The 24524-nt window shown below is 41.3% G+C and overlaps 1 protein-coding gene across 1 annotated transcript in view; it reads left to right on the top strand.

The window, feature by feature from the left end:
• SDK1 (sidekick cell adhesion molecule 1) overlaps positions 1-24524 on the top strand; it is an 819863-nt gene that overhangs the window by 496001 nt on the left and 299338 nt on the right. The gene's annotated exons all lie outside the window — the stretch shown is intronic.

Raw genomic sequence — 24524 nt, 5'->3', positions numbered from 1 at the left:
CACACCCAGATGTCCCACAGGTATATCAAGCTCAAAATGTCTAAAACAGAACTCATCATCTCCCCCCCACACACACCAACTTGCTCTTCTTCCAAATTAGAAACATAGAAGTCATTCTTGACTCTCCTCCCCAATAAATAAATCAATAGAGTCCTCAGTTAGTTGTACCTTATACATTGTTATTTTATCAGTTTGCTCTTCCCCATTTCTGCAAACACTGTTCCAGAGTGGCTACTCCAACACCACACTAATCCATCATTTCATTCTCCTCAAACCCATCCTTCACTCAGCCACCAGAGAGACCTCTGCAAAGTACAATTCTGATCAGTTAACTCCCTCACCTTCTGGAAATGTTTCAGAGGCTCCTTAGAAAAGGGGCCAGGAGGTGACTTGGCCACAAGGCTCAAGTTCCTCCATAATCGCCATGGACACCCCAAAGTGTGCTGGTACTTCAAACACAGCCTGATGATGGTCTCTCTTGCCCACTCTTGAACTAACTTGCTCGTCTTAATTCCCTCTCATCTGGAAATTCTCATTGTTGAAAGGATAGATTCTAGACTTACTAGCATAGTGTGTAAAGCCATTTATCATTGGACTGCCACCTGCCTCTCCAGATTTCTCTCCAGCCGTTCATTGCTTTGTGTTTCATGCTTCAGCAGCAAGGAATTGCTTATATTTCCCTGAACACACCAAAAATCCAGTGCCTCCACCCCCTGCTCAGCACATGGACATTCTCTTCATCTTTCCCGCTCTCTGCCTTTGCCTGGTCAGCTCCTTAAGAAAAACAAACCAGTTTCCCTCATTGAGTTGATCCCGACTCATTGCAACTCCATGTGTTGGAGCAGAACTGTGCTCCATTGGGCTTTCAGTGGCTGTGATCTTTTGGAAGCAGATCACCAGGCCTTTCTTCTAAGGCACATATGGGTGGATTTGAACCACCAACCTTTCAGTTAGTAGCTGAGATCTTAACCATTTCCTACCCTCTTATGACAATCTCCTTTGGGAGGCACCAACACCGGTCTCCTCCCTCCTACATTGTTAGTAGCACTGCTATTATAAAGTACGTATTGCCATCTTAGGGCACCAGTAAAGACGGAAAAACCATTGCCGTTGAGTCAATTCCAACTCATAGTGACCCTATAGGACAGAGTAGAACTGCCCCATAGGGCTTCCAAGTCTGTAAATCTTTACGGAAATAGATTGCCGCATCTTTCTCCTGTGGAGCAACTGGTGGGTTCGAACCACAAACCTTTTGGTTAACAACCAAGTGCTTACCCACTGTGCCACCAGTCCTCCTTCCAGCAAAGCCAGAACACCAAAAATGAGAAAATCTAGAAGGAAAGGATTTTAACAATCTTTTCCTACTCCAATTTTGCAAAGATAGTCTCCTATATTTTCATTTGAAAGATTTGTGTTTCCGAGTTTTATGTTTTGGTCTTCTTCTAGTTTAACTTTGCATGTCTTTGATTTCTAGTCCTATTGGACACGTTTTTCCAAGTTGGCTGTCTTCTGGTACTTCTTCTGCCATGGTCTATCAATTTCCTTTCCCCCATTTTTCTTTTAAGGCTTTAGGAATTTTTCTGTCATTTGTGACAAGTATTTTTTTCTATTTGCCTCTTATATCCTTAATTTTTTTAATGTTATTTTTGACATATAGAAGTATTTGATTTTTATTTTGTTGACTCTATTGTTATTTTCCATTATCATTTCTTTCATTACCTTTATGTTTGGGTATTTCAACACTATCCAGCATAAAATAAATATTCTTGTAAGTTTTCATCTTGTTTTTAAAGGTTTATTTATTTTTTTTATTGTACTTTAGATGAAGGTTTACAGAACAAACTAGCTTCTCGTTAAACAGTTAGTACACATATTGTTTTGTGATGTTGGTTGCCAATCCCACAACATGTCAACACTCTCCCCATCTCAACTCTGGGTTCCCCGTTACCAGGTTTCCTGTCCCCTCCTGCCTTCTCGTACTTGCCCCTGAGCTGGCGTGCACATTTAGTCTCATTTCATTTTATGGGCCTGTCTAATATTTGGCTGAAGGGTGACCCTCAGGAGTGACTTCAGTACTGAGTTAAAAGGGGTATCTGGGGGCCATACTCTCGAGATTTCTCCAGTCTCTGTCAGACCAGTAAGTCTGGTCTTTTTTTGTGAGTTAGAATTTTGTTCTACATTTTTTTCCAGCTCTGTCTGGGACCCTCTATTGTGATCCCTGTCAGAGCAGTAGTGGTGGTAGCTGGGCACCATCTAGTTGTGCTGGACTCAGTCTGGTGGAGGCCATGGTAGTTGTGGTCCATTAGTCCTTTGGACTAATCTTTCCCTTGTGTCTTTGGTTTTAAAGGTTTGATTTTTAATGTATATAACTCTTTAATTCACCTGGAATTCGTATGTGTTAAATATTCTGAGAGTTGCCCCATATAGTTTCCAAGGTTGTAAATCTTTACAGAAGCAGACTGCCACGTCTTTCTCCCGTGGAGGGGCTGATGGGCTCAAACCACAACCTTTCGGTTAACAGCTGAGCACTTAACCATTCCGCCACCGGGGCTCAGGACCAGACAGTGTTTCATTCTATGAGTCGGCACCTAACAACAACAGCAAATATTCTGACCTACAAGTTTTTCTTTTTTGCCAAATGACTCATTTTTGCAACATGATTTATTAGATCATTCATTTATGATATTTCCTTTTTCTCATATATACCGTAGTGTACTAAAGTCTGTTTGGGGCTTATTTATTTAGTTCCATTGATACATCATCTGTTTTTCTTCAAGTTTTACAGCATTTTAATTATTTTAGTTCTATGATGTGTTTTAATAATTGGTAAAGCAAATTCCCCTCACCTTTTTGGAATTTTGTTCTTGTCCAGGAAAAAAATTGGAATTATTTTGTCAAGTTTCAAAAACCTTCCCACTGAGTTTTTATTGTATTAAACCAGTGAATTTATGAGAATTGACTTCTTTGTAATTCTGTCTTTCCAGCCAGAAAAATAATACAGTTCTCCATTTATTCAGCTTTTTTTTTTTTTTTTTTTTTTGTATTGCTTCATGGACTTTGTAGGTCTTTATCCATAGGCTCTATACGTTTTTGTTAAGGGTGTCCTAAGATTGTATTTTGTTGCTATTGTGAATAGAATTTCTTTCCATTTTATCTTCTAATCAATTATTGTTAGAATATAGGAAAACTATTGATTTTCAGACATTTATTTTTTATTCAGCCAGTTTGCATATTCTCTTATTATTCTAATGATCAGTTGGTCCTTTTGGTTTTTAAGGTAGACAATCATGTCTTCTCCAAATAATACAAACTTATTGTTTTCATTTTTTTTTTACATCATACTCTGTTGGTCAGAATAATTTTGAATAATAATCGGCATAGTAGGATCTATTGTTTTGCTTTTTGGTTTTTTTCTCTGATTTTAATGGAATATCTCCTAGATTTTTACTGTTGTGTATGATACTGACTTTTTTTGTTGTTTATTGAAATATAATTTACATACAATGAAATGCAGATATCTTACTGAGTTTTTTGTTGTTGGTTTCCCTGTTTTTTTCTTTTTAAATTGTACTTTAGATGAAAGTTTACAGAACAAACTAGCTTCTCATTTAACAGTACACATATTGTTTTATGACATTGGTTACCAACCCCATAACATGTCAACACTCTCCCTTCTCGACCTTGGTTCCCTATCACCAGTTTTCCTGTCCCCTCCTGCCTTCTAGTCCTTGCCCCTGGACTGTTGTGCCCCATTAGTCTCGTTTTATTTTATGGACCTGTCTAATCTTTGGCTGAAGGGTGAGCTTCAGGAGTGACGTCATTACTGAGCTAAAAGTGTGTCCGGGGGCCATACTCTTGGACTTTCTCCAGTCTGTCAGGCCAGTAAGTCTGGTCTTTTTTTGTGAGTTAGAATTTTGTTCTACATTTTTCTCCAGCTCTGTCTGGGAACCTCTATTGTGATCTCTGTCAGAGATGTCAGTGGTGGTAGCCGGGTACCATTTAGCTGTACTGGACTCAGTCTGATGGAGGCCATGGTAGTTGTGGTCCATTAGTCCTTTGGACTAATCTTTCCCTTGTGTCTTTAGTTTTCTTCATTCTCCCTTGCTCCTGAAGGGGTGAGACCAGTGGAGTATCTTAGATGGCCACTCACAGATTTTAAGACCCTAGATGCTACTCACCAAAGTAGATTGTAGAACATTTTCTTTATAAGCTGTGTTATGCCAGTTGAGCTAGATGTTCACCGAGACCATGGTCCCCACAGCCCTCAGCCCAGTAATTCGGTCCCTCAGGGAGTTTGGATGTGTCTCTGGAGCTTCCGTGACCTTGCCTTGGACAAGTTGTGCTGGCTTCCTCAGTATTGTGTACTGTCTTACCCTTCACCAAAGTTACCACTTATCTATTTTCTATTTAATGTTTTTCCCTCCTACCCCTCCCCTCCCTCGTAACCATCAAAGATTATTTCTTTTTGTGTGTAAACTTTATCATTAGTTTTTATAGTAGTGGTCTCATGCAATTTTCGTCCTTTTGTGGTTGACTTATTTCACTCAGCATAATGCCCACCAGATTTATCCATGTTGTGAGATGCTTCACAGATTCATCATTGTTCTTTACCGTTGTGTAGTACTCCACTGTGTGTATTTACCATACTTTGTTTATCCATTCATCTGTTGAGCATCTAGGTTGTTTCCATCTTTTTGCTATTTTGAACAGTGCTGCAATGAACGTGGGTGTGCATATGTCTATTCATGTGAAGGCTTTTATTTCTCTAGGATATATTCCTAGGAGTGGGATTGCTGGATCATATGGTATTTCTATTTCTAGCTTTCTAAGGAAACGCCATATCATTTTTCAAAATGATTGTACCATCTTGCATTCCTACCAGCAATGCCTAAGAGTTCCAATCTCCCCGCAGCCTCTCCAACATTTGTTATTTTCTGTTTTTTTGATTCGTGCCAGTAATGCCGGGGTTAGATGGAATCTCATTGTGGTTTTGATTTGCATTTCTCTAATGGCTGGTGATCGCAAACATTTCCTCATGTGTCTGTTAGCTGCTTGAATGTCTTCTTTGATGAAGTGTCTGTTCATTTCCTTTGCCCATTTTTTAATTGGATTATTTGTCTTTCTGTTGTAGAGGTATTGGATTTTCCTGTAGTTTTCAGAGATTAGACCTTTGTCAAATTTGTCATAGCCAAATTTTTTTTTCATAATGTGTAGGTTCTCTTTTTACTCTTTTGGTGAATTCTTTTGATGAGCATAAGTGTTTAATTTTTAAAAGATCCCAATTATCTAACTTATCTTCTGGAGTTTGTGTGTTGTTAGTTATGGTTTGTATCCTGTTAATGCCTTGTATTAGGGCCTCTAGTGTTGATCCTATTTTTTCGTCTATGATCTTTATAGTTTTTGGCTTTATATTTAGGTCTTTGATCCATTTTGAATTAGTTTTTGTGTATAGTGTGAGGTATGGGTCCTGTTTCATTTTTTTTGCAGATGGACATCCAGTTTTGCCAGCACTATTTGTTAAAAAGACTGTCATTTCCCCATTTGATGGACTTTGGGCCCTTGTTGAAGATCACGTGACCTCAGGTGGATGAATTTACATCTGGGTTCTCAATTTTGTTCCATTGATCAATGTATCTGTTGTTATACCAGTACCAGGCTCTTTTGACTACAGTAGCTGTATAGTAGGTTCTGAGGTCAGGTACTGCAAGTCCTCCTGCTTTATTCTTCTTCAATAGTGCTTTACTTATCCAGGGCCTCTTCCCTTTTCATATAAAGTTAATGATTAGTTTTTCCATCTCTTTAAAGAATGTTGTTGGTATTTGGATCAGGATTGCATTGTATTTGTAGATTGCTTTGGGTAGAATTGTCATTTTCACAATGTTGAGTCTACCTATCCATGAGCATGGGATGTTTTTCTGTTTATATACATTTCTTTTGGTTTCTTGCAGTAGTGTTTTGTAGTTTTCTTTGTATAGGTCTTTTACTCCCTGATTACATTTATTCCTAAATATTTTTTTTTTTTTTAAGGGCTATTATAAATGGTATTGTTTTCCTGATTTCCTTTTTGTCATTCTCTTTATTGTTGTATAGGAATCCAACTGATTTTTGTATGTTTAGCTTGTATCCTGCTACTCTGCTAAATCTTTCTATTAGTTCCAGTAGTTTTCTCGTGGAGTCTTTTGGGCTTTCTATGTATAGTATCATATCATCTGCAAATAGGGGCAGTTTTACTTCTTCATTACCAATTTGGATGCCCTTTATTTCTTTTTCTTGCCTTATTGCTCTAGCTAGGATTTACAGCACAATGTTAAATAGGAGTAGTGATAAAGGGTATGCTTGTCTTATTCCTGTTCTCAAGAGGAATGTTTTCACCCTCTCTCCATTATGAATGACGTTGGCTATTGATTTTGTATAGATGTCCTTTATTATGTTGAGGAATTTCCCTTCTATACTTATTTTATTGAGAGTTTTTATCAGGAATGGGTGTTGGATTTTGTTGAATGCCTTTTCTGCGTCAATTAAGATGATCGTGTGATTCTTTTATATTATTTATGTGGTGGATTCAGTTGACTGATTTTCTAATGTTGAACCATCCTTGCAAGCCTTGTATGAATCCTACTTGGTAATGGTGTATTACTTTTGGATATAATGCTGAATTCTATTGGCTAGAATTTTATTGAGAATTTTTGCACCCATATTCATGGGAGGTATTGGTTTGTAATTTTTTTTGTGGTGTCTTTGCCTGCCTTTGGTATCAGGGTTATGCTGACTTCATAGAATGAATTCAGAGGTATCCCTTCCTAATCTTACTGAGTTTTGACAAGTGTTATATACCAGTGTAACCCACACTCAAGAAAAAAAAAGTTTCAACATTCCAGAAGGTTTTCTTGTGTCTTAGTCTTCCTTCAAATGTAAACTACTCTTCTCCTGTCTATCACCATAGATAAGTTGTGCCTGTTCTTGAACTTCATATAAATGGATATGATACTGATTTGAAAGAACAATTCATCATGTAATACAGTCTTTATATTCCTAATTCTTAAAAGATCTGTTTATATGGATAGGGAAATTTCTTATTTCTAAAGAAGTTATTCTTTTTTTTCAAGTAAATGTTTAATTAAAGTATAATTTATTGGGATTTTAATTGAGATTACATTGCACTGATAGATTAACACTGAGGTTTTTTTTTTTTTTTTGTGAAGATCAACACAGCAAAACATGCATCAATTCAACAGTTTCCACATGTACAATTCAGTGACATTGAATACATACTCCAAGTTGTATCACTTTTCTCCATCCTTTCACGAATTGTTTCACTATCAGCAACACAAACTCAGCGCTCCCTAAGTTTCTCATTTAACCTTTTGAGTTGTTGTTATCAATTTGATCTCATATAGAGAATTCTTTAAGAGAACACAGTGCTCCAGGCAAACATTCTTTTCTAATTAAACTAAATGATTGTTTGGCTTAAAGTTGACTTCAGGGGATAATTTTGGTTTAGGTTTTAAGGTTTAAAGATTATTTCAGGGCAATCACTTTGGAGGGGAGGGTCCATCTGGCCTCAATGGCTCAAGAAAAGATTCCATGAGAATCTGGAGTTCTGTTCCACATTTTCCCGTTTTTGATCATGATGATTCTGTAGAATCTTTGATCAAATTCTTCAGCAGCAGTAGCCAGGCACCATCCAGTTCTTCTGGTCTCATCAGATTATTCTTAAAATAATTAAATATTCCATTTAGAAATTTGCAGGAGAATTGCAACATATGAACATTATTCAGGTTTGCAGCTCTGGTGTGAATTCTGGGTGCCCTGTGCTCTGGACAGGTCTCAGAGCTGGTATTCTGAGGGTCTTGGTCACCCTCCATGACTGTAGGCTTTCAAACCTCAAGTTTGGAATCAATGTGCTTTCTCTTAACTCAGAAAGAAATGCTTTATTCTAGAAGTTAATACCGTATCTTCATCTTTTCTAAAGATGTGGTAGGAGAAATATCAACTTGGAAGAACATTTCTGTATCTTCTGCCACGCTCACTGGCTCTCGTGTATAATTCCACACAATAGGTTTTTCTTCAAACTCATTACAGAGACAACATGTGTTTCTGTTGATCAACTTATGAGCTTCCTTTTGAAACTCTACCATCTAATGTGTTTCTATTTTACCCTGTTTACAGGAAACTCAAAGCTAAATTGAATGCTTGACTTAAGTACCTAAGTCGTCCCAGGTACTTAGAACATCTCTGTCTTCTTTTCCTTAATGGTTTTGGATTTTGTTTAGTTTGATTTTTCATTTTTATAGTTCTATTTTGTGTATATTTTCACTTTAGGATATCTTTTAAGGCCTCTTTAAAAGTAGGAGATATCTATACCTATCTGTCTCCACACACACACACACACACACACACACACATACACATATGGATATGTATGTATTATGTAAACATACTTTTAAGTACAGGAGAGCTGATCTAGCCAGCGAGGCTCAGGTGAAACTGGGGCCATTGATTTCTTTATCTTTTTCTTCCCGTTGCCCTGGGGAACAGAGCACAGCGACTTCAAGCAAATCTGTCGATCACTCTAGGAATTTTCTTTGATCACTTGAAATGGTCAGGGTGCTGTGCTTGTCATGGCCCGTGTGCATACATGGCTGCTTAGTGGCCTGGAAGCATGAATGAGCTAGTGTTCATCAGGTACACGGTGCCTGGAGCCACAATGGGAGCAGGGGCAGCCGAGTCCAGGATGGAAGCCAGAGCAGAGTGTGTTTGCCCTGATTGTAAAATGTAGGGAAACCCAAAACAGGACAACAGAGAAAATGCAAGTCAAGTGGGGAGGGTGGCTAGGCAGCCAACTGTGACCAAGTCAACCATCGAACCATACAGAATGGGGGTGGATCTGGGAGTAAATAGCAAAAACTCAAGGCGCAGGTGAGGTGGAATGTTAAAGAAGCTGGACAGATGAAGACGTGCACACCAAGGACACAACAAAACTCTGTCCCACAAATGGGCACTGGTGTTGCTCTGGCTGGCATGGGATTTTACCAGCCAACTTATAGTGCTTTTGGCCCTAGTCTTTGAAAAGACAAGTGTGTCTTCCAACAAGAGAGCCAACTTCCCAGAGAGCACCCTGCGCAGTCACATAGGTCCCACGTCAGAAGGGCCTGAGCTTGGTTCAATGTGCTGCTGTCACTGTATTAGAAGTCTTGATAATTTTGAACCAAAGCACCCACACTTTAGTTTTGCACCGGGCCCCACAGATTATATAGCCAGTCCTGTCTGAAAGTATTAGACTTGGGGAGATCCCCTCAAAAGAGCTTACGATCAACTTGGGAAGCAAAGATGAACACTCCCCAAATTTAAAAAAAAAAAAAATCCACAAAGAGATGGCATAAGTAAAGATATGATTAATTGTCAGGGGAGTACATGGTGATTGGTGCCTTCAAAGAAGGGGAGGTCACTGAAGACCAGGGCAGGCTAGCCTTTGGAATATTAGAATGATCAGAATTTGGGTGCAGTGGTGACAAGGGGAGGGTGGGAGTCAAGGAAACAGCATCAACAGAGCTTACATGCAAGGCAGTAAAATGAGTATTCAGGAAACTTCACAGGCAAGTGAATTTGTATGAGCAAAAGTTTCTTCAGGGCAAGAGAAGCTGGAGGTGAGGCTGAGTTGGACTGTTTAGGACTTCTTTTCTATATTATTTGTTGTTGTTGCTGTTAGATGCCATCAAGTCGATTCTGATTCATAGCAACCCTATACGACATAGTTAAACTGCCTCATAGAATTTTCTAGACTGTAATCTTTACTAGAGCAGATCGCCAGGTCTTTTCTCCCATGGAGCCACTGGGTGGGTTTGAACTACCGACATTTCGGTTAGCAGCTGAGCGCTTAACCATTGTGCCACCCATCTCCTTTTCTCTATCAATGTTTATAATATATAATTATATATAATTCCCTATCTTTTTCCAAATTTTTCCACTACTGTTAACAAAAACTCAACATCCCCTAAGCAAAAACTTCCCCTTCACCCCCCACCCCTGGTAACCACTAATAATCTTTGGTTTCTGTATATTTGCTTGTAACTCCTTTTGCGACTGACTTTTTTTGCTGAGCATAATGTTGTTATTACATATTTTTACGTTCAAAGCAATACATGCTTATTGAAGCTAGAGAAATACTACAAAAATATACAAAGGAGATTTTGTTATCTCCCTCTACCACGAGGTGGCCATTGCTAGCCGCCTGATGTGTATCATTCCACATGGAAAAGGGAGGCCTGACAGAGAATAGAGGGGTTGGAGAAGACCAGAGCAGAGGTGTGGAGAAAAGAAACAGACCAAGCCCTGGAGCAAGGAATGCAGTGCGGAAACACTCTCTTAGCAAGGTTGACCGGCAGTGTGGGCAGGAAGCCTCATTGTCTTGGTGTGCTCTTCAGAGGCAGCGTGGACAGAGCAGGAGGGTCAGAGGACATTGTGTAGAAGACTGATCACTCCTAAATTGCTCAGTCCGGGACCTGAGAGGGTGGTGGCCCCAATGACACACAGGAGGAGAGCTGAGGAAGCCTTGGTCTGCACAAGTCATTGATGAACTTGATTGGCATTTGAGATAATGCTCTGGGATTCTGGTGGCAATATCCCACGGGCTGACTTTGCTCAAGTGTGGACCATCCCAGATGCCCACAGTGGTCTGTGACTTGTTTGCATCTGTCTGTCCCTGCTTTCTCAAGGGTGCTTGGTGGTACTGGCTACTGGTCTAACACTAGCTTTGGAGAACATTCTTTGAGGCCCAGTGCTGCTCTGAGCCCCCTCCCCAGGCTGTTTGGGGTGGGGGCTTGAAGTCTTCCTTTACAGAGACATGTGGTTCTGTCTTTTCTCTCATAGGTGTCTTTTCATCTATAGAGCCCATCAGCTGTCTTGCACATGTCTCTCCATGATCTCATTTGCTCCGGCACAGAAGCTGCTCCTGACTGTCAGTGCACAATATGTTAAACATCTCCATTCCTGTTCACCATTATGTACTTAAAAGTTGATGGGCTTTGTACTGTTTTGCCTGCCAAAATGGCAGAGACTTTGTTCTTTATGCTTCAGATCTTTCTAATGTTGTCAGTGTTTCCTAATAGCCTCAGAGTTGTTAGGAAGTATTTTACATCTTAGCTCATTTCTCTTTTGGCTTTTGCATATTGAACCTCCTATTAATAGCTTGGACTCCCATTTAAAATTTACACAAGAAGAGAGTGCATATCGAATGTATTTACAAAGAGAGCATAATTACTATGCCTATTCCCAAGAAAGGTGATCCAACTGAATGCAGAAATTATCAAACAATATCATTAATATCACACACAAGTAAAATTTTCTGAAGATCATTCAAAAGCGGCTGTAGCAGTATATCGGCAGGGAACTAGCAGAAATTCAGGCCGGATTCAGAAGAGGACGTAGAACCAGGGATATCATTACTGATGTCAGATGGATCCTGGCTGAAAGCAGAGAATACTACAAAGACTTTTACCTGTGTTTAATTGACTATGCAAAGGCATTTGACTGTGTGGATCATAACAAATTGTGGATAACATTGGGAAGAATGGGAATTCCAGAACACTTAATTGTGCTCATGAGGAACCTGTACAAGATCAAAAAGGAGTGGTTCAGACAGAACAAGGGGATACTACATGGTTTAAAGTCAGGAAGGTGTGCATCAGTGTTGTATCCTTTCACCATACCTGTTCAATCTGTATGCTGAGCAAATAATCCAAGAAGCTGGACTATATGAGGAAGAACGGGGCATCAGAACTGAAGACGACTCATTAACAACCCGTGTTATGCAGATGACACAACCTTGCTTGCTGAATGTGAAGAGGACTTGAAGTACTTACAGATGAAGATCAAAGACCACAGTCTTCAGTATGGATTACGCCTCAACATAAGGAAAACTAAAATCCTCACAACTGGACTAATAAGCAACATCCTAATAAATGGAGAAAAGATTGAATTTATCAAGGATTTCATTTTGCTTGGATCCCCAATTAACACCGATGAGAGCAGTGGACAAGAAATCAAAAGATGCATTGTGTTGGGCAAATCTGCTGCAAAAGACTTCTTTGAAGTGATGAAAAGCAAAGATGTCACCTTGAAGACTAAGGTGCGCCTGACCCAAGCCATAGTATTTTCAATCTCATCATATGCATACAAAAGCTGAATAAGGAAGACCAAAATGAATAAGGAAGACCAAAGAAGAATTATGTCTTTGAATTGTGGTGTGGACGAAGAATATTGAATATACCATAGACTGCCGAAAGAATGAACCAATCTGTCTTGGGAGAAGTACAACCAGAATGCTCCTTAGAAGCAAGGATGGCGAGACTACGTCTTACAAACTTTGGACATGTTGTCAGGAAGGATCAGTCCCTGGAGAAGGACATCATGCTTGGTAAAGTAGAGGGTCAGTGAAAAAGTGAAAGACCTTCAATGAGCTGGATTGACACAGTGGCTGCAACAATGGCCTCAAGCATAACAACGATTGTGAGCATGGCGCAGGACCAGGCAGTGTTTCCTTCTGTTGTACATAGGGTCGCTATGAGTCGGAACCGACTCGACAGCACCAAACAACAACAACAATGAGCCTAGAGAGGAGTGGAGAAGGAGGGCTTTTGGGTTCACTCCTTGTTTAGCTCCTACTCTCAGACGAGAGGAAGAGGCTGGTGGACAACATCACCTCTTCTGGTGACCCCCAGTGCACACTACAGAGTGACCCCCCTACAGCTTGCATTCCTTAGGCTGGGCCTGCTTCTGTTATGGGTTGAATTATGTCCCCCCAAAATACGTATTGTAAATCCTAACCCCTATACTAGTGTATGCAATCCCATTTGGGAATAGGGTTTTCTTTGTTAGGTGTGTAGGGTGTGTCTTCAGCCAATGATTTTTGAGATATAAAAGGAGCAGATTAGGTATAGAATCAAGGAAGCACAAATGGAGGAAGATAGATGCCACGTGGAGATCACCAAGGAACGCCAAGAAGAAGGTAAGACAAGGACTTTCCCCCAGAGCAGACAGAGAGAACCTTCCCCTACAGCTAATGCCATGAATTCAGACTTCTAGCCTCCTGAACTGTAAGAAAATAAATTTCTTCTCGTTGAAACTACCCACTTGTGGTATTTCTGTAATAGCAGCACTAATCTAAGCAAATAATCCAAGAAGCTGGAGTATATCAGGATTAACATGGTATCAGGATTGGAGGAAGACTCATTAACAACTTGCGGTATGCAGATGACACAGTCTTGCTTGCTGAAAGTGAAAAGGACTTGAAACACTGACAAAGATCAAAGACTACACAGCCTTCAGTATGGATTACACCTCAACATAAAGAAAACAAAAATCCTCACAATGTACCAATGAGCAACATCATGATAAATGGATAAAATATTGAAGTAGTCAAGGATTTCATTTTACTTGGATCCACAATCAACACTCATGGAAGCAGCAGTTAAGAAATCAAACAACGTATTGCATTGGGCAAATCTACTGCAAAAGACCTCTTTAAAGTGTTAAAAAGCAAAGATGTCATTTTGGGGTCTAAGGTGCGCCTGACCCAAGCCATGGTATGTTCAATTGCCTCATGTGTATGCGAAAGCTGGACAATGAATAAGGAAGACCAAAGAAGAATTGATGCCTTTGAATTATGGTATTGGTGAAGAATATTGAATATACCATGGACTGCCAGAAGAACGAACAAATCTGTCTCGGAAGAAGTATAGCCAGAATGCTTCTTAGAAGCTAGGATGGCAAGACTTCGTTTCACTTAATTTGGACATGTTGTCAGGAGGGACCGATCCCTGAAGAAGGACATCATGCTTGGTAAAGTAGAAGGTCAGTGAAAATGAGGAAGACCCTCAGTGAGATGGATTGACATTAGCAGCTGTAACAATGGGCTCAAGCATAGCACCAATTGTGAGGATGGTGCAGGTCTGGGCAGTGTTTTGTTCTGTTGAACATAGGGTCGCTAAGAGTTGGAACCGACTGGACAGCACCTAACAATAACAACAACAGGAAACTAAGACAACTTTCTTCCGGAAAGGGCCCTCTCCTCCTGCCCTGAGCCTTCAGCCTGATGCTCAGTCTCACTCTCCCTGTCACGAGGAGTCTCCCACCCATGGCTGAGTTCCTCTTGAGCATCTGGATTCACCCATGCCCTGCCTACATCTCCCCTCCCCCCACCTCTTCCCACTTCTCTGGAGGAAATGGCTTCTCCATCCAAGAGGCCCACACCCCTCCCAGGATCGTGTGTGTCCTGCTGGAGCCCCGGCCTTTGACAGCATGGTTTGGTGCCTGGGCCTGCAGCTCAGGATGTATGGGAGCCTGGATTGGAACAGCTCCTGGGATCATTGTGGCCATGTCCTTAGCAGAGGGTCTTGTTTATGTTCTAAGAATCTCAGCTCTTCAGGCCTCAACTTTGAAGGGAAAAAATAGTGTTTTTAGCCCTAACACTGCAGACTTTTATTGTTTCCCTAAGAGAAAGGCACATGTAACAGAGAGAGCCTTCTCAAAGTAAACAATATCAAACTGTATTCTAACTGTCTGCCCTTTGATGTTTTGTTTTTGGTAGAAAATACCGCCCACTTCCTACTCCTTCTTCTCCCTGTTCTATGCAGTTCTCAACTTCTTTCTGTCTCAGGCATCCTTAGTGGCCCAGGGCCGAGACCCCTGTCCCTCCTGTGACCTATCCTGGCCTCCCAGATTTGCCACGAACAGGGCTGAGTGGCAACATCCTTTCAAAATTGTGTTTATATTTGTTGAATTTAGACATGCTTAATGCTTTGGTAAAGGAGCCTTGGTGGTCAAACCGTTAAGCCCTTGGCTGCTGACCAAAAGATGGGCAGTTCAAACCCACCAAGTGGCTCTGCAGGAAAAAAACCTGGCCATCTGCTCCTATAAAGATCACAGTCTAGAAAACCCCATGGGGCAGTTCTACTCTGTCACATGGGGTCACTATGAGTCAGAATCCACTCGACAGCACCTAACTACAGCAATGCTTTGATGAAGTCACATCCACTCAGAGGACCTCATAGTCTTCTTTCCAAAGTGTGATCCATTCTAAATACCTTACATCTACCAGCTCAAGCCTGAAATTCTATTGTGCCACTAAAAATTGTGTTCCTTTCATTCTCTTAATCATTTTTAGCCAGAATCCTACAGAGTAATCTGATTTAACCTTTGTAGAACTAGTTATTATCTATGCTTCTCTTTTAATGTCCAAATGAGCTTTGCATAAACCAAAAGAAACTTCATTTAGCTGTGGGCGTCCTTGCCACTGTGTCCTCAGACCCCAGCCTGGAGGTGGATGGGGCATTAACTCTGCAGCCTCACTCTTAGCATTTTAACTATATGAGGTTGAAATGATTGGTCGTTTGGGCTTTGATACTGTATATCTCTGTTCACAGGATGTCCGTAATTTAAAGGCACCATAATATACAGAAACAACTGCTATTTATGCCACCAAACTAATTTCAGTAACTCATTGAGCTGATCACTAATATATAGCTTGGGATAGCCAAAAAGCTTTAAAATATTTACAGAAGGCACTTAGAAAGTCATGAGAAGTGTTAAAATATCAACTGTAATACCGTCCTAAGCTTATTACCTTTTTTTTTTTTTCCCTAGTACTCTTTATTTCCCAAATTTTTGTTAATGAGCTTGGATTACTTTTGGGATGAAAAAAAAAATGTGGTCTGGAAGATGGCTATATTGTACTCAGGGTGGATCTGGGTTTTGCGTAGATTATGTAATTTCGGAGGTTCTGTTAAGAAAAAGAATACAAAATTGAAAGGTCCCCTGGCAAGAGCTTGGGAAGGGCCGATGAAGGTGAGGGGCCAGGAATTCAAGGTCCATTTGCTCATTGTAAGCCTCCTGCCCCGTTCAGACTTCTGGGGCTGATGTGATTGTCTACCAAGAGGGCAGTTGGTGCGGCCTGTTTGCCGTCCACAGCGGCCCCAGCCCTTTGCTGCTGCTCCACCCCAAACACTGCGAGATTCCAAGTCAGCCAAGTCCGAGACACTCCACCCTCCAGAGCCAAGAATAATCACAGAGGCTGAACCTCCTAGCTCCCCAATAGCGCCAGTCCCCAGCTGCTCTGTGCCCATGGCCGCACGTGTAGACTCGCACATACACGTGTGCACACACACATGCACACACATGCACAGACACGTGTGCACACACACAAGCATCACACACACATGTGCACATATGCACACAATTCTCTTCTCCTCAGAGACACACTGAATCTCCCAGTGCAGGTCCACTCAATGTCCCACACAACCTGCCACTCCTCCCTGGCTCCACACCAACCCTTAGCTGCCTGGTGGATTCGAACTGCCCATAAACATTTTGTATTAGAACAGTTTCAGATTTACGGAATTATTGCAAAGATAATACAGAGAATTTCCATATACCCCATGCACAGTTTCCACTATTAACAGATTAGTATGGTATGTTTGTCATAATTAATGAATCAATATTGATATGTTGGAGTCCCTGGGTAGCGCAAACTGTTAAGCTCTTGACTACTAACTGAAAAGTTGGTGGTTCGAACCCACCCAGAGGTGCCTTGGATGAAAGGCTTGACTATCTGTTTCTGAAAGGTCACAGCCTTGCAAACACCATGGAGTAGTTCTACTCTGACACATGGGGTTGCCATGAGTTGGAATCAGCTCGATGGCCACTAACAACATGGATACATGACTATTAACTAAAACCCATACTTTATTCCTATTCCCTTAGTTTAATGTCCCTTTTCTACCTCAGGACCCATCCAGGGTCCCACATCACATTTAGTTGTCTCGTCTCCTCTTGGCTATGACAGTCTCTCAGTCTGTCTTTGGTTTTGATGACCTCAGCAGCTTTGAGGCATATTGGTGAGATATTTTGTAGAATTCCCGTCTGTGAGGATCTGTCTGCTGTTTTTCTCATGGCTAGACTGGGGTACCGTGTTTTGGGGGGAAGGCCAGAAAGGCAGAGTGTCGTCCTCATCACATACTATCAAGGGTGCATGCTCTCAGCATGACATCACTGCTGATGCTTGACAGGCCTTCTAAACATTGGACAATTTGCCTTAATTTGTGTCTAAGGTTTGACTGTGAGCAGCACCTGTCTTGATGGCAATGAGTCTATAGTGTCATCCTAAGAAACACAGCATACTGCACATTCTGAGTCTAGAAAGCAGCCTGGTTTAGTGGAAGGAGAGTCTCATTAGCGTCAAGCTTCCTCTCTCCACCACATTGCTGGGGTCCTTGTGAGCACTGGCCCAGGAGTATCTCCATGACCAACCCCTCAACTTCCTAGCTTTCAATACTGAGCAACAATGAGAAGTCGAAAGAACAGAGTTAGGTTTATCAGTGAATTTCTTCCAAGGAGTCAGTAGAAAGACCATTAGCTCTGACTCACTCTGAGCCTTCCTTCCTCAGAGGATAGTCATATCTACCTCAAGGTTATTTTGAAGGTTATTGTGAAGCAGTACCTAGAACATGATAGCTTCTTTCGTTCAACAAATATCTATTGAATTTCTGCTATGTGCCAGGCAATCTTATAGGTGCTGTGGATACAACAGGGAATTAAATAGATTCTGTGGGAGATTTTCTAGTGGGTAACTATTTAAACTGGTGGCCATTATTATTATAATGAATATTTTTCACAAGATACAAGATGAAAGATTGGTATAGCACAAAAAGCAGTGGAATTCAAATTAGAAAAATAGTAAATTTGGATCTCTATTCTTCCCCTTAGTTTACTCTGTAACCTGAAGGTAGTAGTTGTTTAATGAAAGAATGTTCATTCTCACTCATAAAAAATGCAAGGTGAAGTAGCAATGAAATGGCATTTTTCACCTACCAAATGGACAATTTAAAACAGTCAGTGTTGCCAATGTTGTGACAGAAAAGTCACTAAAATCTTTTCATTACGGAGAGTACTAAATACACACTAGAGTGCTCACCTGTGCAGCTTCAACAACCAATAAACCATATTTCTTTCATCTGTCCCCTCCCCCTTTTTTTGGCTAGAGTATTTTAAAGGAAAACCCAGAAATATCATTTTATTCCTATGTATATCAGTATACAGTTCAATAAAGGGTATCACACCTAACAAAATTAATGATAACCCTTAACATCGTCTAATACTCATCCGTATTTAAATTTCCCTAATTGTCTACAAAAAAAAAAAAAACCATTTTATAGTTGGTTTATTTGAATCAGTGTCCGAACAAGGTCTGTTCATTGTATTGGTTTTTTGTATGTTATATCTCTTTTAATCTACAAGACATACATTTTTCACCACCCTCATAATTTGTGCAGACAAAAAAAAGTTGCCATCAAGTCAACTCCAACTCATGACGACCCCATGTGTGTCAGAGTAAAACTGTGCTCCATACGGTCTTCAATGGCTGATTTTTCAGGAATAGATCACCAGGTCTTTCTTCCAAGGTGCCGCTGGGTGAACTCAAACCCCCAACCTTTCAGGTAGCAGCTGAGTGTGTTAACCATTTGCATCACCCAGGGACACTGCCTTGTGCAGAGGCTAGAGTGTTTGTCCTGTAGAATGCCCCATGTCCTGGATTTGGCTGGTTGCTTCCTCATGGTGTCCTTTAATAGGTTGCAGCATCTCCTTTATTGCCCAGAGATGGATTCTATTCACTTCAGTATTTGCATTATTTCCTTTTTTTGACACCAGTACTTTCCTGGGTGGTGCTGGATACTTCCTACTGCACCAGATAAGGGCATGTGATGTCTGGTTGCTTCGTTCTTAGTGATGTTGAGATTGATTTTCAAGTCCTGGGAGTGATAGCCCAATTCCTTCACCATAAAGTACAGGAGAAGTTATTTAAACTTCCTCGAGCCTTGCTTTCCTCGTCTGTAAACACGTACACACCAGTTGCCAGTGATTCGACTCTGACTCATGATGACCCTGTGTGTGTCAGAGTAGAAGACAGCCCCAAAGGGTTTTCAGTGGCTGATTTTTTGGAAGTAGATCACCAGGCCTTTCTTCCAAGGTGCCTCTGGGTGGACTTGAACCTCCAGTTTTTCAGTTAGCAGCTAAGCGCATTAGCTGTTTGTACCACCCAGGGACTCATCTGTTAAAAAAAAACAAATCCAAACCCACTGCTGTCAGGTCGATTCCGACTGATGGTGACCCCATGTGTTACAGAGTAGAACTGTGCTCCATAGGATTTTCTTGGCTGTAATCTTTATGGAAGCAGATCGCGAGGCCTTTCTTCCACATCGCTGCTGGGTGGATTCAAACCACCAACCTTAAATGAGCGCGTCTCTGTTGGCATCACCCAGGGACTCCTCATCTGTAAAAGAGATGTGATAATACCTGCTCCCCAAGAGGATTTGTGTGGCTACAAATATGGAAGCACTTCTCAGACTGCAAACTGCTTTACAAACATTAGGCATTAATAATCATAATCCTTTTGGCGAGTACAAAAATGTTCTTTCAGAAACAATTTTGCTTCCTCAGGTACATTTAATTAACAGAATGGTAATGCTCTTTTATTGGAAAAAGCTTCCAGTAGGCGTGGGAAGATTGAAAACTACCAGTTTTTTATCAGCAGATAGAGTGGAGGAGTGATTAAACCCTGGTGGGTCTGGGCACTTGAAACCACTTGAAGTTGAGAGAAAGATTAGTGATGCCGGTTTGTGTAACAGAGGTTTGTTTAAGAGCCTGGCTGGGGAAGTCTAAAATTCCTTCATCTTCCAGATCAGAGGAGCAAGAGGAATCTCTGAAGGGGAGGAAAAAAGGCATTGAAACTTTCATGGGATAGTGTTCTTTATCAAAAGACTCTTCTACATTTGAACCCCTAAGACATGCATAGCATCTTGTACTCTTTTGTGGGGACTGGGAGGGGATCCTTTAAAGAGATTTTGCTTATTGATTGTCAGGAACAGACTTGCTATTTAAATTTTAACCATTCTCAGCAAGCTTGCAATTCTGAAGCTTGTGAAGGAGCAAATCCTTTCCAAACCACTTTTTTTGGTACAGATCAGAGTGCCCATGAGATGGATGAGTTCATTTGTATTAGTTTTCCATTTAATCTCTCTTTCTGCCAGATCTTTTATCTTCTGGTAGGAGAGGAGAAAGAATAAATAAAGAATTCTATAGATGCAACCCGAGGACTGAGCAGAACCCCAAGGTACAGAGGAGATTAAGAGACCTCGTTGTCAAATCAAAGTATCTGAAGGATCCCATGATTTTTGTTGCGCACCTTCAAGAGCTGTTTGTGCTCCGAGTGAGCAACTGACAGAGAACCACGCTGGGCAGAGACCAGGAGGGATAGTATTTAAGGCCCTGAGCTCCGCCCCTTCCCTTTTCTGATAAGTTGCTTCAGCCAACTGATCACCACAACTGTCCTTTCAACTTTCTCTCTGTCTGAAATTACTGTCATTCACCTTGTGTCTGACTCAGCAGGTGAGTTGTTTACTTACAGACATTCTGAGATTTGAGGAAAGAAAAGGACGGATAATAAGTTTTATGGAGTATTGCATCCACTGGGGTTCCAACAGCAAACATGGCACTCTCAAAGTAGAATAATCAAGGAGGAATTTTCTACAAAGGGAATATTTACAGAGGTGTGGATAATGGGAAGCCACAGTCATCTGGGGCTGGTAGCTGCAGAGCAGTTACCACCCTGAGTTAGAGATGGGGGAGTTGTTGCAGAACCCAGAAAGAGTGATTGGGTTGAGCGACCACCTGAGAAGTGCAGTGACCTTTGGATGAAGGCACAGATAGTCTGAGGCAACTCCCAGTGAATAAGAACCCTAGCTTCAGTCTCCTTCCTCCCTCTGCCCTTCCAGGGAAAGCCAGAGGGCAGAAAGCCCCCATCATAGTTCCTATAGGCCCTCCAGGGCCCAGAGCAGGGTAGAGAAGTCAGAGAGTGGAAATACCCAGCACAAGTGTCTACTGTGGGCCAGGCTTTGTGCTGGATGCTTTCAGTATACATGATCTTATTTCATACTCTCACCAGTCTTGAGAGTTTATGTGCTACTGCCCCCATGTTTACAGATGAAGCTCAAACAAAATCAAACAACTGTAGATGGAAGAGCTGATAGTCAACTCCTTCCTGGGCTACACGTTTTGTCTACTATATATCTGTTGTCTTCAAAATTAAAACTGTATTTCCACTGAAGCTTGACTTGGCATGGAGAGGCCCTGGTTCCTGCCAGCCGAACTCAAATTATGCTCATGTAAGGAAGGCTGTTCCATCATCTATGCTGACAGACGCCTCTTTTCTGTAAGGAGCCTGCTTAGAAAACCAGATTGCCAAGAGATGTTTGATGCTTATAGAAGGGTCTTAAAGGCTCCCAATGTGAAATGGGAAGTTGGAGTGATTTTTTTCCATGGTTAATTGGGGATTCACACATTGTATGTTTTTAAAGGGAACATAAAGAAGGGGGTATCCTTATCCACATAGTGTATAGATTATGCATGCCACTGAAAATGAAAAGCCAAGAATACTGACATACCTAGTTGGTTGTGTGGACTGCATTTCCAGAAAACCATTTCTGGAAGCAGCTTTATTTGAAATAATTAAAGATTCAACCTTTGTAGCCCAACTGGCATCATACTCAGAAGAGCTTCATGTTTTGTTAAGGAAGCTAGCTAACACATCTGAACTGATGATGGATGTCTCTGTGTGGGTTAGCAGAAGCTGCCTCTAAGGTCACATTTTCACTGAGAGCAGTACATGGCTACTTCTGGTGACTATAAGGAACTGCAGTTCATTTCTGATGAGCTCAGTGACACAGAAGCCCATGGTTAGGTCATCTGGTCAATACTGTTAGTAATGTCTAAAATCTGAGCAGTTCCTCAAAGCATAGCCCAACACCATGGTGGAAATCACGTGTCACCTCTTTTTGACCATCTCAAGTGTGGGTAAAAAGGGTGTTAGCACCAGTTCAGAGGAATGAGAAAGAAGATTTGATTTCCACAAGAATCCCTCCCCGCCCACCCCCATTTTTCACTTCACTAATAACTTTATAAAATGCAGTCCAGGCATCATAGTGATTCAGAATGGGAGCTGGCAGTGGAGGCAAGACGGCACTGCCAGGTCTTCCTCATTCTGGGCCATCCTTCGAAGAAACCCTGCAAAAAAGTGATGCCAAGAGACTTCCAGGCAACATGGCACTATAGTCAGAAACACCACGCCATCCCTTTGCAGCAAAGATCAGAAAAACTAAGTCGAACAGAGTCACACGTCAATCCTGAAACCCTAAGCATCAAATGAAGAGATAAAGAACTCAGCCAAGCACCGAATGGAATAAGAAACTGACCAAGAACAGAGAGCAAGGAGAAATACATGCAGAGGTCCCCTACTAGCTACTGCAGCACGGATCCGCCATCTTGGATTCCTATCGGAGATCATCAAACAGGGGATATGAGAAAGCAGCTTCACGGAGCTTCCAGCAGGAGACAGAACAACCAATAACCAGCAATATAAGCTTTCTCACCCCCCACCCTTCTTCACCCCCACTTAACCTCCTCTGCTTCCCACAGCCACAGTCTCTTGGCCGGGAAGCACCAGCTTCACCCTGGTGTCGCTTGGATTCCACCCGCCCGCACAGACCAGCTCCCTGAGTGCCTTTTGTTGGCTGCTGGTGTTGCTTTTTTCTGATTTTTTAGATTTCTTCCTTACCTCTCACCACCTCTGCCTCCTTTCTCTCAAATACCTGGCTCCACGTGCCATCTTTGCTTCTTCCTGAAAGGCTGCAAAACACCGCTCGACTGTGAAGCTGCTTCCTGGCCTGTGCCACCACACTGGTGGGACCCCTGGGGCTTTGTTTGTTTGTTTGTTTGCTCTGATTTGTTCTGTTTTGATTTGTTTGTTTGTTTCCTTTTTTTTTCTTGGCTTGGGAGCCCCTTCTAGCCGGGCAGTACTGCACAGATTGGAAGCTACTCTCTTAACTCTGCGCAGACACACAGGAACATCCCTGGGGACATTTCTTTTTTCTTGTTTTTTTTTTTTTTTGTTGTTGTTGTTTCTTTGTTTTGTTTTCTTCTCTCTCTTATTCCCTTTTTGTCTTTCTTCATTTCCAGTTTCTCAATTTATTCATTTTTATCTTTTACCCTTTTTTCTTCATTTTCGTTTTTCCCCATTTCTCAGCCTCTCATCTCTTCACTCCAATAGCATGCTCCCTTAGCACTCTTTTTTGTTTGTTTGTTTTGGGCTCCTGTTCCTCTCTCCTCTTTCCCAAACCCATCTTAGCTCCATACGTCTCAATATACCCCTTCCTGCCTGCCTGCCTGCACTATGCACTGAACATCACACTCCCAAGCAGCACAGGCACAGCCTACTGGAACCTGCCCTGCACTGATTCCTGGTCCGCACTGTCAGCCCTGGTACATGCCACGAACAACCCATCCCGGCAACTCCCCTTCAGCTGGACCTGCCCTGCTGTACCATACCTGAGTGACTAACCCTGCCCATTGGAGAAGGAGGTGAAAAGTATCGTGCCAAAAGACAAGCAAACAACAAAGAACGCACAGCCCACCTGCTCAGACATAACCAAATAAAACAAAAAAGCAGGATGAAATAAACAAATCTACAATCAATAAATGAGGAAAATAACCACTGAATGCCCCAAAGACAGCAGACAATATCAAAACATTTACAAAAACAGGATAGGATGGTTCCAGTAGGTGTCCAAAATAAAACACCAGATAACCTTCCAGTAGAAGAAAAGGCACTAGACCTAACTGATAGGAATTCAAATCTCTAATATTCAGAATTATCCAAAAGTTGAACCAAAAAGCAGACAAAAAGGAGGAGGAGGCAGACAAATTCATGGAAAATACAGACAAAAAAATGGAAGAATTCAAGAAAATAATACAGGAACGAAATGCTAAAATAAATTCACAACTAGAAATCATACAAAAACAGCAATTAGAAATCCAAAAGGTAAACAGGAAGATTTCAGAAATGGACAGTATCATAGAAGGGCTGAGGAGCAGGTTTGAAATGATGGAAGGTAGGATCAGCAAAATTGAAGACAAACACTTGGATACAACTCTGTTTGAGGAAAAATCAGGAAAAAAAATGAAGAAAAATGAAGAAACCCTGAGAATTATGTGGGATACAATCAAAAGCAAAAATCTCTGAGTGATTGGAGTTCCAGAACAGGGGGAGAAAACAGAAAACACAGAGAGGATCATAGAAGAATTGCTGACAGAAAACTTCTGCAATATCATGAAAGATTAAAAGCTGACCATCCAAGAAGCTCAATGAGCCTCATACAGGATAGACCCCAAAAGAAAATCACCAAGGCATATCATAATCACACTCGCTAAAACCAAAGACGAAGAATCCTATGCCCATCAACAGATGAATGGATAAACAAACTATGATACATACACACAATGGAGTATTATGCAACGATAAAGAACAATGATGAATCTGTGAACTATCTCATAACATGGATGAAACTGGAGGACATTATGCTGAGTGAAATAAGTCAATCACAAAAGGACAAATATTGTATGAGACCTCTACTGTAAAA

This window comes from Trichechus manatus, unplaced genomic scaffold (genome assembly GCF_000243295.1).
Source record: "Trichechus manatus latirostris isolate Lorelei unplaced genomic scaffold, TriManLat1.0 scaffold00151, whole genome shotgun sequence".
Taxonomy (NCBI): Eukaryota; Metazoa; Chordata; class Mammalia; order Sirenia; family Trichechidae; genus Trichechus; species Trichechus manatus.
Note: the sequence above shows the minus strand (reverse complement) of the source record. Positions and strands in the feature narration are given on the sequence as shown.